The sequence below is a fragment of the Capra hircus genome (genome assembly GCF_001704415.2).
Source record: "Capra hircus breed San Clemente chromosome X unlocalized genomic scaffold, ASM170441v1, whole genome shotgun sequence".
Taxonomy (NCBI): Eukaryota; Metazoa; Chordata; class Mammalia; order Artiodactyla; family Bovidae; genus Capra; species Capra hircus.
In genome coordinates, this window is record NW_017189517.1 from 37272681 (window position 1) to 37286284 (window position 13604).

Here is a 13604-nt window from a genome sequence, read left to right on the forward strand (position 1 = left end):
CCCTTGCTCTTTCTATGACCCAATTGATGCTGGCAATTTGATCTCTGGTTCCTTTGCCATTTCTAAATCCATTTGTACATCTGGAAGTTCTTAGTTCACATACTAATGAACCCTAGCTTGATGGATTTTGAGCATGACCTTGCTAGCATGTGAAATGTATGGTAGTCTGAACATTCTTTGGCCTTGCCCTTCTTTGGGATTGGAACGAAAACTGACTTTTCCAGTCCTGTGGCCACTGCTGTTTTCCAAATTTGCTGATATGTTGCATGCCACACTTTAACAGTGTCATCTTTTAGGATTTAAATAGCTCAGCTGGAATTCCATCACTTCCACTGGCTTTTCATAATCATGTTTCCTAAGGCCCAACTGACTTCACACTGCAGGATGTCTGGCTCTAAGTGAGTAGCCACACCATCGTGGCTTTCTGGGTCACTACTATCTTTTTTGTATAGTTCTTATGGACTTCCCTGGTGGCTCAGACAGTAAAGCATCTGTCTACAATGCGGGAGACCCCGGTTCGATCCCTGGGTTGGGAAGATCCCCTGGAGAAGGAAATGGCAATCCACTCCAGGACTATTGCCTGGAAAATCCCATGGACAGAGGAGCCTGGTAGGCTACAGTCCATGGGGTCGCAAAGAGTTGGACATGACTGAGCGACTTCACTTCACTTCACTTCACTTCACCATGTGTTTTGTGCCCATCCTTGCATAAAATGTTCCCTTCATATCTTAATTATCTTGAAGACATCTCTAGTTTTCCCCATCCTATTGTTCTCTTCTGTTTTTTTTTTTTTTTTGCATTATTCACTTAAGAAGGGTTGTCCAAGACACTTTAATTTGTAGAAAAAAATGAAAAATGCATTTAGGAAAAAATCATTCAAAATCCCTGAAACCATCTTATTCATGGAGAAGAATTCCTAATGGTTGAGTATATATTTGTTTTTGAGACATTTTACTATATAAATATAACTGTTCATCTTAGACCATAGTAATGAGGTGATAGCCTACTTATCATTTTATACAACTGCTTTCTTTGGAGCAACACCAATGTGGGCTTCCTATGTGGTGCTAGTGGTAAAAGAACCCATCTGCCAGTGAAGAAGACCCAAGAGACAGGGATTCGAGCCCTGGGTCAGGAAGATGAACTCAGGGAGGTCATGGCCACCCATTTCAGTGTTCTTGCCTGGAGAATCCCATGGACAGAGGACCTTGGTGGGCTAGAGTCCATAGAATCACAAACAGTCATGATATAGGCCCATGTAATCATAAAAATGGGAATAGAAACACGAATGGCCAATTTAAGTATGATAGTTCTAAGAAGTGTTAATTATTATTGCTGACTCCCTTGGTTCCCCACACAGTTGTAAGTACTAAACCTGTAGTTGCTCATTAAACCCTCACCACAGTCTACGAGGAGGAGCTACTCTTGCCCACCTTTAAACATCAGGGAAATGAGGCACATTGAGGGCAGGGCTAAGCAGTCACAAGACTAAGATGTGAACAGATTATAGGTGCCTGCTGAGCCCCACATCTAAAGAGTGCCCACTGCTACCTCTCACCTGATAATACTCACTGTCATCAGGTCACACAACACTTTGGAAAACCATACACAAAAACAAACTCAAAATGGACTAAAGGCTTAAGTGTAAGGCCGGAAATTACAAAACTCTTTAATGAAACATAGGCAGAATAGTCTATGCCAAAAATCATAGCAAGATTCTCTTGGACCCACCTTCTAGAGTAATGGAAATAAAAGAAAAAATTAACAAGTGCAATTTAATAAAACTTAAAAGCTTTTGCACAGCAAGGGAAACTATAAACAAAATGAAAAGACAACCCTCAGAATGGCAGAAAACAATTGCAAATGAAAAAACTGACAAAGGATTAATCTCCAAAGCTGCTCAGTCAGCTCAATATGAAAAAAACAAACAACCCAATCAGAAAAATAGGCAGAAGACATAAGCAGACACTTCTGCAAATAAGGCATACAGATGATCAATAAACACATGATGTGATGCTTCAACACTGCTCATTATTAGAGAAATGTAAATCAAAACTGCAATGAGGTACCACCACATACTAGTCAGAATGGCTATTATCAAAAAAATCTATAAACAATAAATGCTGGAGAAGATGTGGAGAAAAGGGAACTCTCTTGCACTTTCGGTGGGAATGTAAATTGATACAGCCACTGTGGGGAACAGTATGCAGATTCCCGAAAAAAAACTAGGAATAAAACTATCATATGACCCATCAATCCCACTATTGGGCATATATCCTGAGAAACCCACAACTCAAAAAGAAACATGTACCCTAAGGATTACCGCAGCACTATTTACAATAGCCAGGTCACAGAAACAACCTAGATGTGAATATACATATGAATGGACAAATAATTAGTGGTATATATGTACAATGGAATATTACTCAGCCATAAAAAGGAACGAATTTGAGTCAGTCATAATGAGGCGGATGAACTTAGAAACTGTTATACAGAGTGACGTAAGTCAGAAAGAGAAAAACAAATCTAGTAAATTAAAGCATATCTATGAAATCTAGACAAATGGCACTGATGAACCTATTTGCAGGGAAGGAATGGAGAAACAGAATAGAGAACAGACTTGAGGATATAGCAGGGGAATGAGAGGGTGAGACAAATTGAAAAAGTAGCACTAAACACACACACACACACACACACACACACACACACACACACACACACACTACCATGTGTAGAAGAGACAGCTAGTGAGAAGTTGCTATGTAACACAGGGAACCCAGACTGGAGCTTTGTATGAACTAAAGGTGCAGGATGGGGGGAGGGGAGTGGAGAGGGAGAGGATACATATACATAGTTACAACTGATTTATAATGTTGTATGGCAGAAACCAGCACAACATTGTAATGCAATTATCCTCCATTTAAAAATTAAAAATATTAAACTGAGGTCCAATATTTTCCTGCAATTTAATAACAAGAAATTTAAAGCACTGATATTCATCATTTTGGTTGTTATTGGAGGGGAATTTTCTTGTTATATGGAGGAAGGGGCTTCCTCAACCTCTCATCTCTCTTCCTGTCCCTGAAAAATATTACCGTTCTAAAGGCTTTTCTGGGGATGTAGTAAGAATGTACTTGCTTCCCTGCCATTTTATGTTTTTAACACTTGCAAGAACAACAGACATCTCTTTTAGGTAAAAAATAAAGAATATAAAAAAGAGCGGAAAAGCAACCTTTCCCGAAACATACAACCCCCAAACACCTGCTGAATGTTTTTATCTACATTTCATAGTTCAAGAATATATTATATTCTTTCTTATGCAGGCATTTATATATTTATACATTTAGGCATGTGTTTGTATACTGATCTACAAAAGGTAACATCTCATTTTAGTTTTCCAACCCTCCTATCACTATAGTGGGTTGACATATGTCTTGAAAAAGACATGTCCAAACTGCAACCCCTGAACCTGTGATGAGACCATTTTGGGGAATAAGGTCTGTGGCATGAAACTACATAAAATCATGAAATTGACATTAAATCATCCTGTATTTAGGGTAGACTCTACATCTAATGATTGGTGTCCTAAAAGAAAAAGGAGAGGGGGAGAGCGTTGTGACCTCACTAGCCCTTTTGAGATTGCTACAGCACCGCCCCCAAGATTAGGCTTTCCCGCTCCGTTAGTAAAAAATCCACCTGCAATGCGGGAGACCTGGCTTCGATCCCTGGATTGGGAAGATCCCCTGGAGAAGGGAAAGGCTACCCACTCCAGCATTCTGGCCTGGAGAATTCCATGGACTGTGTAGTCCATGGCGTCGCAAAGAGTCAGACACACCTGAGCGACTTGCACTGCACAAGAGAGAGGACTGTCGGCTCAGAGCCCTGAGAAGTGCGCAGGCGCGACCCCACAGCAAAGGTCAAACTGAAGTTCCTCTGCTGAGGCGGCATCCCGGAAGAAGCTTTGGTCTTTGTGGAGTGGTGGCCTGGGGCCTGTGCACCTCAGCAGTCTCGGGCTTAGCTGCTCAGAACTAAGGGAGAAGCCTCACCTGGGAACAGGGAGGAATGGAACTTGGCGCCTGCCTTCTCCCTCACTAGAGAGCCCTGCGCCCACCACTGCTGTACTGCAACAGTTGTCAGTGCCTGGGAGCAGTCAAGGTTCGTTTGCTTCCTTTCAGGATACTTGTCTTTAACACGGACAAATACACCACCTTCTGGGGTCGTACTGTTTACCTGGCCCACAGAACCTTTTTACCTAAAGACATTCGATGCTCCCAATCCTGGAATTCTGGTATTGATGTTGAATATAGCTTAGTAGCATATTAAAATGGCTCTACCCAAAGACAGCGTCCCTTCCTTGTTGGAATGCCAGTGCCACATCTGTCTGGAAATCCTCAATGAGCCTGTGATGCTTCCTCGCAACCACACGCTCTGTAAAGCATGCTTCAAATCGACTGTAGAGAAGGCAAATTTGCACTGTCCTTTCTGTCACCCCTGGATCTCTTCGTGGACTCGGTACCACACCTGAAGAAATTCCCTTGTCAATATGGAACTGTGGGAGATAATTCAAAACCAATATCCCGAGGAATGCCAGGTTAAAGTCTCTGGGCAACAATCAAAGGAAATCATTGATGACTATACGCCAGTTCATCTATTAAGTCAACCTGGGGAATTAAGAGAATATGAAGAGGAGAGAAGCAAGGTGGAGGCAGAGTGACGAGCCATTCAGGAGGAAGAAAACAAAGCCAGTGAAGAATACATAGAGATTACTGGCAGAAGAGGAAGAAGAGGAAAAGAGACAGGCAGAAAAAAGGCACAGAGAGATGGAAGAACAACTGAAAAGTGATGAAGCGCTGGCAAGAAGGCTAAGCCTTAATATTGGCAGTGTCTGTGAGGAACGTGTCTCGGCTGTCCACTCGTATTCCAAAAAATCTAATCCAGTCACAACCGAGTCACAAAGGAAAAGGGAGAGCAAACGAAAAAACACTGGCAGTGTTCAGAAGTATTTGTCACCGAATTCTTAACTTGAGTCAGCGTCACAGTCTGAAGTTGTAGAAGAAGACAGGAAAACCTCCAGGTCCAAGGACACTGACAGCGGTGATAGGAAGAACCCTACATGACAAGACACAGAAATTGAGGAAGATATGCCAGCACTTTCTCCTCAGATATGCCTTGAAGTTCAAAAGCAAGATGCAGAAGCTTCAGTGGAGTCACCTAGACCTCAGTTATGTGCCAGTGGTGGAGAATGGTACCTTGAAGGAAAAGTGAAAACAAAACAAAGCAGTCGTGAAAGAGAGTTATGTGTCATCAGTCATGAAGAACCTAAAGCTGGAGTTTCCTTTTCTGGAGAAACTGCAGTTAAGCCTTATGGCGAAACAGAGAGTGGATGTATAGTGTCAGATGTGACACAGACACTGAAAAATAACACAGTTGTGACAGAAAATGAGGAGTCTCACCTACTGACCAATAAGGATATCTCCAGAGCGAAAAACCAGGAATCTTTGTCTGAAGCAGTCAGCGATCCATGCTGTTCTACAAAAAGAAGAAAAATGTTCCTCAAAGCTTCCTCCGACCAAGAGTAAACAAGTCCACTTCACCCTAAAACTGATAGATTTGGAACGTCTATTTTTTGAGAGATATAAACAAGAAGAACAGGATACGTTATTAGCATTGCAGCTTCAGAAAGAGGTGAATCAAGAACAAATGAGGCCAACCTGGCTAAAAGGATCCCCAGATGAATATCAGTTACATGCTACGTCTTCACCTCCAGGCAAATTACTAAATGGACAGAGGAAGAATGCCAAAGAGAGAAGCTTCAAAAAACAAACTGAAATAGAGCATCCAGTACCTCACAGAGCCTCAAAAAGTGAATATTTTCAACCTTCTTTTAAGTTCCAGTTGTAACATTGTTCAGTTAATGCAAGAAAGTACCAAGTTCTACTATAGATCCTTGTACATAAAATGACTCATTCCCTACAGCCTGGTAAGTCAAAGAAAAGTATTTTTCAGATGTTTCACAGATACACAAAGTAATGCTTGGGTAAGAAGAGTGTTTGCTGCTACTGCTGCTGCTGCTGCTGCTAAGTTGCTTCAGTCGTGTCCAACTCTGTGGAACCCCACAGACGGCAGCCCAGCAGGCTCCCCCGTCCCTGGGATTCCCCAGGCAAGAACACTGGAGTGGGTTGCCATTTCATTTTCCAATGCATGAAAGTGAAAAGTGAAAGTGAAGTCACTCAGTCATGTCTGACTCTTAGCGACTCCAGGGACTGCAGCCTACCAGGCTCCTCCGTCCATGGGATTTTCCAGGCAAGAGTACTGGAGTGGGGTGCCATTGCCTTCTCTGAAGAAGAGTGTTTACAACCTAGTAAAGCTCGACTGTGAAGCTCTATCATAGATTCTTTATAAATTTTTCATTAGTGCTGCTCTATGGGCACACTCATTGTCCCTAATTAAAGACCTGTATGATTACAGAGGCAGAGTATACAGATGCATTTCTGCCAAACCCAGTTGTAAGCAAGAGTTCCACTCCTTTCATTTTTTTAATAACTGTGATGGACTAAGTTTAAGTTGATGGTCCTTATGGATATAAAATGCCTTGACCTACTCCCAAGAAATCTTAATGTCCGTGCATTTCCCCTCAAGATGCATATTTTAGTGCCTTTGAGCACTTTTTTGTCCTGCTCTGATTACTAGTCAGGACATTAAGATTTCTTGGGAGTAGGTCAAGGCATGTTCAGAGCACGGAGAAGGCAATGGCACCCCACTCCAGTACTCTTGCCTGGAAACGCCCATGGATGGAGGAGCCTGGTAGGCTACAGTCCATGGGGTCGCTAAGAGTCAGACATGACTGAGCAACTTCACTTTCTCTTTTCACCTTCATGCACTGGAGAAGGAAATGGCAACCCACTCCAGTGTTCTTGCCTGGGGAATCCCAGGGACGGGGGAGCCTAGTGGGCTGCCGTCTATGGGGTCGCACAGAGTCGGACACGACTGAAGCGACTTAGCAGCAGCAGCAGTAATCAGAGCAACGTCATAATATACCAAGTAACTAAGGAAGCCAGGCAGAGTTTAAAATCTGTTTTCTTGCAACTTTCTCATTACATTTGCAGAGCACTTGAAATGTATCTTCCACAACACTAATTTCCATCTCTAGTTTAAATTGCTTTCAGTATTACAGCATTTTCTTTGACTTCAAATGGGTTAAATTGTGGAGTCAGAAAAATTAGACTTTTCTGGAAAATGATGACTCAGCTGAGAGAAAGGAGACTTGGTGCAAAAGGAGTTAATCTTGGCTTGAGACTGAGTGGGTGAGATTGAGGATTTGGAAGTACTGGAACTGAGTGGATGATAGACAACTGGGTCTAGGATGGAGTAGCAGGTGGAGTTTGGCAGTGTATTCTTTCTTGTCTTTTCTTTGCTAAATGACACAGAGAGCATGTGCGTTTTACTGCCTTTCACACCATACTATGTAATCTGCTATTCCAAAACACAAAATAGGAATTTACTGTAGCAGAGTTATGTTGTAGTATCCTGTGTTGTAGAACGTGACTAAACATGTTATTTCCTAACACTGTCATTTGTATTGATACTGACTCTTATTTGTGTTTATGCACAAAAATGGAAAAGATGATACTTGGATTTTGCCCTGTCTTATCTTTGAAAGTTAAATCAGAGAACAGCAATTTCACTTGTGAAATTTAACTTAGAGACTGTTAAACTTTTATTTCATTGATATGAAAACCTTGGAGCGAAAAAACAACAGTTTTAACAGCATTTCTGCTGATGTCTAGTTTGCCATCCTTTTAAGGTAATAATACAATAAAATGTCCTAGAGCTAATAATTCTAGCTTAAGTTTGTCAATGATTTTATACATTATTACACTTTTTGTCTGCAAATTACAAAACTAAAATCTGTAATCTTTGCATACTTAATGACATATACTTCAATATTAATTGAGTGATAATGGGTAGAATTCTGAAGGTAATTTAAACTTTAATTTCCCCTTTCTCATAAATGATTGTCCCCTGAGTGATGATTGTGCTACAAGTGTAGTTAGAAACTCACCAAATTAGTCTAAAATAGACTAAAATCTCTCTTTTCATGAAACCAGTATTTTTTAAGACCTGTTTTGCTTTACATTTTAGGGACTCCTTGAATTAAAGTTTTGTAATTACATCTTCCTGGAGTAGTCCATAACCAAAATGGATATAAAATAGTGTAATGTATTTAGAATTTTCATAGATAGTCACTTATTTGTCTGTGTAAAGTTTTCCTGACTAGCATCTTTTTTAAGGTAAATTTTCATTTTTCAGTTACTCTTTCTGATACTCCTACCATAAATGCATTTTTGTGATAAACTAGTAAATGTTTTGTGTCAGTCATTAGTATATACTGATGCTTTTCCTCCCATTTTATGGAAGGGATATGACAGTGTTTAATTTCTCAGTGAGTACTAAAACTGTGCAGAGCTTGAGAATCTGGAAATGAAAATAATTGTTTAAAAGAAAAAGAAGAGGAGAGAGAGAGGTCATACAGGCAAGAAGGCCATGTGAAGATGGAGGAGGAGATTGGGGCCCTGCTGCCACAAACCAAGGAGCTCCAGAAGCATTCAGACCCGAGAAGAGGCAAGAATGGATTCTACCCCAGAGCATTTGGAAGAAGCATGGTCATGCCCAACACACTGATTTTGGGCTTTATGTCTCCAGTTATGAGAGAATACATTTTTTATATTTCAGACAACATAGTTTGTGGAGTTTTGTTAAGCAATCTTCAGTAGCTAATATGCTCACTAACAGCATCCCCAAATGTTCTTGTAAATAATCAACACAGTGCATTCTATATTTTTGATGCCTACTGTGGGAGAAATTGCAATAAAGATTTATAAATAGAAATAATATAGGTAATGTTTCTCATTACCAAGGTTTTTAAAATGTATTGTCACTTTCAGTGCTCACAGCATCCCTGTCATGTAGTCATTGTTACTAATTCCCATTTTATAATAGGAAAATAAAAAAGGATAACCGAGGGACAGGGAGAAGAAGAACTTGGGGGAGAGGGAAGAGGTTACCCAAGAAAAATATAAAAAGTACAAAAGAGGCAGACGTGTGTGTTGTTCAGTCGCTCAGTCGTGTCTGACTCTTTCGTGGCCTTGTGGAATGTAGCCCGTCAGGCTCCTCTTTCCATGGGATTTCCCAGCCAAGAATGCTGGAGTGAGTGGGTTGCCATTTTCTTCTCCAGTGTCACCTCTATAGAACCCCCTTAATTTAAAAAGAGGAGGAAGGGCTCACTGGAGTCATCAGAAATTCCTGAGAGGAGCTGGGCCTGGGATAGTAGGCAGGACCTAAGGGGGCTAGATGGAAAGGAGGGGATGGGGAGTCCATCCTGACTGGAGTGAAGAGTGGGGGTGCCAGGTGAGCAGACACGGCTCAGAGGTAACTGATGGGGCACTCCAGGGATCTGAGGCCATCCAGGTGCAGGACTGATTGGGGAAGGACCATAGCTGCTTCCATGGGACACTACACAGCCCCTTTATACACTGATATGGTGTACAAAGTTGGTAAGGAGTAAAGTGCCCCGTTGCTTCTGTCACTGGTCTACAGGGCAGAGAAGGACCAGGTCCACTGAGAGCAGGGAAGTTGAGCTGATACTCAGTTCCCAGAGTCTCCTTTAAAGTAGGAAGCAGGCATAAAGCAGAAGGATTCATGAATAAGGGGTTCCCCCCACCCCCCCGCCCAGAGACCATAACACTCTCTTTAGTTTCTCTCTGACCCCAGGTCCTATGGACTCCATCTGCCAGGGAGGTCCTGTCTGCCTCCTGGGGTCACATTCCTAACCAGAGCACTATGTCCACTCGTTAGCTCTCCCCACGTTCTGGTTTGTTCCATCTCTGCATGCTGCAGTCCATGGGGTCACAAAGAGTCAGACAGGACTGAGCCATTGACTGACACAGAAGTCTGGTAACGGAGGTATGTTGGTTCCACCTTGTGACAAAAGCCTGAACTGCAGGTTAAACATTTGGGAATAGGAAAGTGGGACAGAGGGGCAAACTCACCAGACAGAGCTTTCTAGAAGTCTGGATGGAAAGCGGGGAATTGCTTCGGTATGGCTATACCGATGGCTTCTTTCTGGCCACTTCATATAAAGGGAATCATATAATACATGATCTTTTGCATATTCAGGTTTTCACTTGGCATAAATTTTTCAAGGTTCCTCTAAGCTGTAGTGTGTATCAGTACTTCATTCCTTTTTATTGCCAAATAACATACCACGTTTTATTTATTCATTCACAAATTGGTGGATATTTAGGTTATTTACACTTTTGGCTATTATTAACCATGATTTCTGTTCATATGTTAATATTTAAATGTCTTATTCAATTTTAAAAGGTTACTTTCCATTTATAGTTATTATGAAATATTGGCTATATTCCCCATGACGTACAGTACATCTTTGAGTCTATCTTATATCCAGTAGTTTGTACCTCCCACTCCTACTCCTCCACCCCTCTTTTGTTCCTTCCCACCCACCACTGCTAGCCATGAGCTTGTTCTCTATATCTGTGAGCCTATTTCTATTTGCTAGTTTATTTTTTACAGTACACGTGATATCATATAATATTTGTCTGACATTTCACTTAGCATAATACCCTCCAAGTCAGTCCATCTTCGTTGCTTGTTGCAGGCATTATTTCATTCTTTCTTATGGCTGAGTAGTAACCATTCTCTCTCTCTCTCTCTCTCTCTCTCTCTCTATATATATATATATATATATATATATATATATGTATATATACACCACATCTTCTCTTTCTCTATATATATATCCATCTTCTTTATCCATTCATCTGTTGATAGACACTTAAGTTGCTTCCATATCCTGGCAATTATAAATAATGCCATGAACATTAATGCACATGTACCTCTTGACGTTAGTGTTTTGTTTTGGTTAGATACCCAGAAGGGGAAATGCTGGGTCATGCAGTAGTTCTGTATTTCAGTTTTTAAGAAACCTCCATGCTGTTTTCCACAGCGGCTGCACCAGTTTACACTTCCATCAACAGTGTACCAGGGTTCGTAAATCTCCACGTCCTAGGCAACATTTGTTATTTGTGGGGCTTTCATTAATGATAGCCATCTGACAGGTGTGAAGTGATATCTCACTGTAGTTTTGATTTGCATTTCTCTTATCATTAGCAATGGTGAACATCTTTTCATGGACCTATTGGTCATTTGCATTTCTTCTTTGGAAAAATGTCCCTTCAGTTCTTATGCCCACTTTTTCATTGGTATGGGGCTGTTCTTTTATGTTGATTTGCATGAGCTGTTTATGTAAGCAGAATCCCTTATCAATCATATCATTTGCAAATATTTTGTCCCATTCAGTAGGTTGTCTTTGCATTTTGTCAGTGGTTCCCTTTGCTGTGCAAAATCTTTCAAGTTTAATTAGGCCATATCTCTTTAGTTTTGCCTTTACTTTAGGAGATGGATCAAAAAACAAACAAACAAAAAACATTGCTGTAATTTATACCCAAGGGTGGTCTGCCTATGATTTCCTCTAGGAGTTATATAGTATGCAGACTTACATTTAGGTCTTTAGTCTATTTTGAGTTTATTTTTCTGTATGTTAGGGAATGCTTCAATTTTATTTGTTTGTAGTTGTCCAGTTTTCCCATGCACCATTTATTGAAGAGACTGTCTTTTCTCTGTTGCAAGAACTCTCTGTTTAACTGTCTGAGGATCTGTCACACTGTTTTCATGACTCTGACAATCCTGAAGAGTACAGGCGTATTTTGTTTTTGTTTTCTCATGATTAGACTGTGGTTGTGGATTTGGGGGGGGGGGAAATACCATAGAGTTGAAGTGCCCTTCTCATCACATCATATCTGGGAGGACATGGTACCCACATGACATCACTGAATCATTGGGAAGGTTGGCCTTCATCACTGGGTTAAGATGCTATTTGCTGCGTTTCTCCACTGTACAATAGCAGTTTTACGTTCACCCGCTCTATTCTTTATAAGTGAATCACTAAGTCAGCCCTGCCTTCAGGGATAGAAGGGGGAAGGTTCACCTCATGGAGGGAAGGTATCTATTTGTATTATTTTGAATTGTTTAATCAAGAAAATTTATTTCCTCTTTTTATTAATTCATTTATTTATATTAGTATGGATTTGTATATATTTTTATTATAAGGTTTGTGTTATTTTACTGAATGGACACATCCTAAAAATGTGATTTCTGTAATGCAGTACAAGTATTTTGACTTAAGAGCCAGGAACCTGCCAAAGACTTATCACCACCAATACACTGGTATTTCAAAACTAGTATATTGCTTAATTGTGGTATAACAGACAATGCTTTAGGTGACACATTTAACTGTGGCAAAGTGTGAGACATAATTTTAGATGATTTCATTGCATACTTGGAAATCTTTAAGAAAGAAATGAAAACAGGTAAATTAGAGTTTATTTAAATGACCATAAAAAATTGCTAACATGCCTTACAAAATCCTTTTCAATGAAGCAAGAATATGGGATGTAAAAGCGAAAGTGTAGATTTCCCTGGTGGCTCAGATGGTAAAAGCGTCTGCCTACAATGCAGGAGACCTTGGTTCGAGTCCTGGGTTGGGAAGATTCCTGGAGAAGGAAATGGCAACCCACTCCAGTGTTCTTGCCTGGAAAATTCCATGGACAGAGAGCCCGGTAGGCTATAGTCCAGGGGGTCGCAGAGTCAGACACGACTGAGAGACTTCAGTTCACTTGTCTAAGGCACAGCCTTCACACTGTCTGACTGATTCTATGGAAGGTATTTTACAATTTGAGCTTTTTGGTAACTGATAGCATGACAGTGACAACCCACTCCAGCGTTCTTGCCTGGAGAATCCCAGGGAGCCTGGCGGGCTACCCTCTATGGGGTTGCACAGAGTCGGACACAACTGAAGTGACTATGGAGAAGGCAATGGCATCCCACTCCAGTACTCTTGCCTGGAAAATCCTATGGACGGAGGAGCCTGGTAGGCTGCAGTCCATGGGGTCGCTAAGAGTCGGATATGACTGAGTGACTTCACTTTCACTTTTCACTTTCATGTATTGGAGAAGGAAATGGCAACCCACTCCAGTGTTCTTGCCTGGAGAATCCCAGGGACTGGGGAGCCTGGTGGGCTGCTGTCTATGGGGTTGCACAGAGTCGGATATGACTGAAGTGACTTAGCAGCAGCAGCAGCAGCATGACAATATAATCTTTGTCTATATACAGCAAATGAATTCTGTCCTGGGGACAGACATACCTCCTGGAGAAATATCTATTTGTCTACATTTGACTCATGATCTATAAATGTGACAAAGAGGTGAATGTTGACACTGTCATGGTAAATTTAAAAGTGTGGGAGCACACAGCCCGTTAGATAAGGGATGAAGATTAAGTCAGAGGGCAGGTGCAAGGAGATGTGAGTTGAGTATCAAGAATTCTTTGTAAAATTTTGGTGCAAAGGGAAGAATATACATCAAGAGGACCATAACTAGAGATGTGGACAGATGCTCACAGAAGTAAATGAAGTTGTAAAAAATCACCATTTATAGAACACTTGAGCAGGTTGAGATCTTAATGAG

At 41.0% G+C, this 13604-nt stretch overlaps 1 pseudogene; it reads left to right on the forward strand.

Moving 5' to 3' along the window:
- The first annotated feature begins 4324 nt into the window (after positions 1-4324).
- LOC102169364 lies at positions 4325-6030 on the forward strand (annotated as a pseudogene).
- Positions 6031-13604: the final 7574 nt, after the last annotated feature.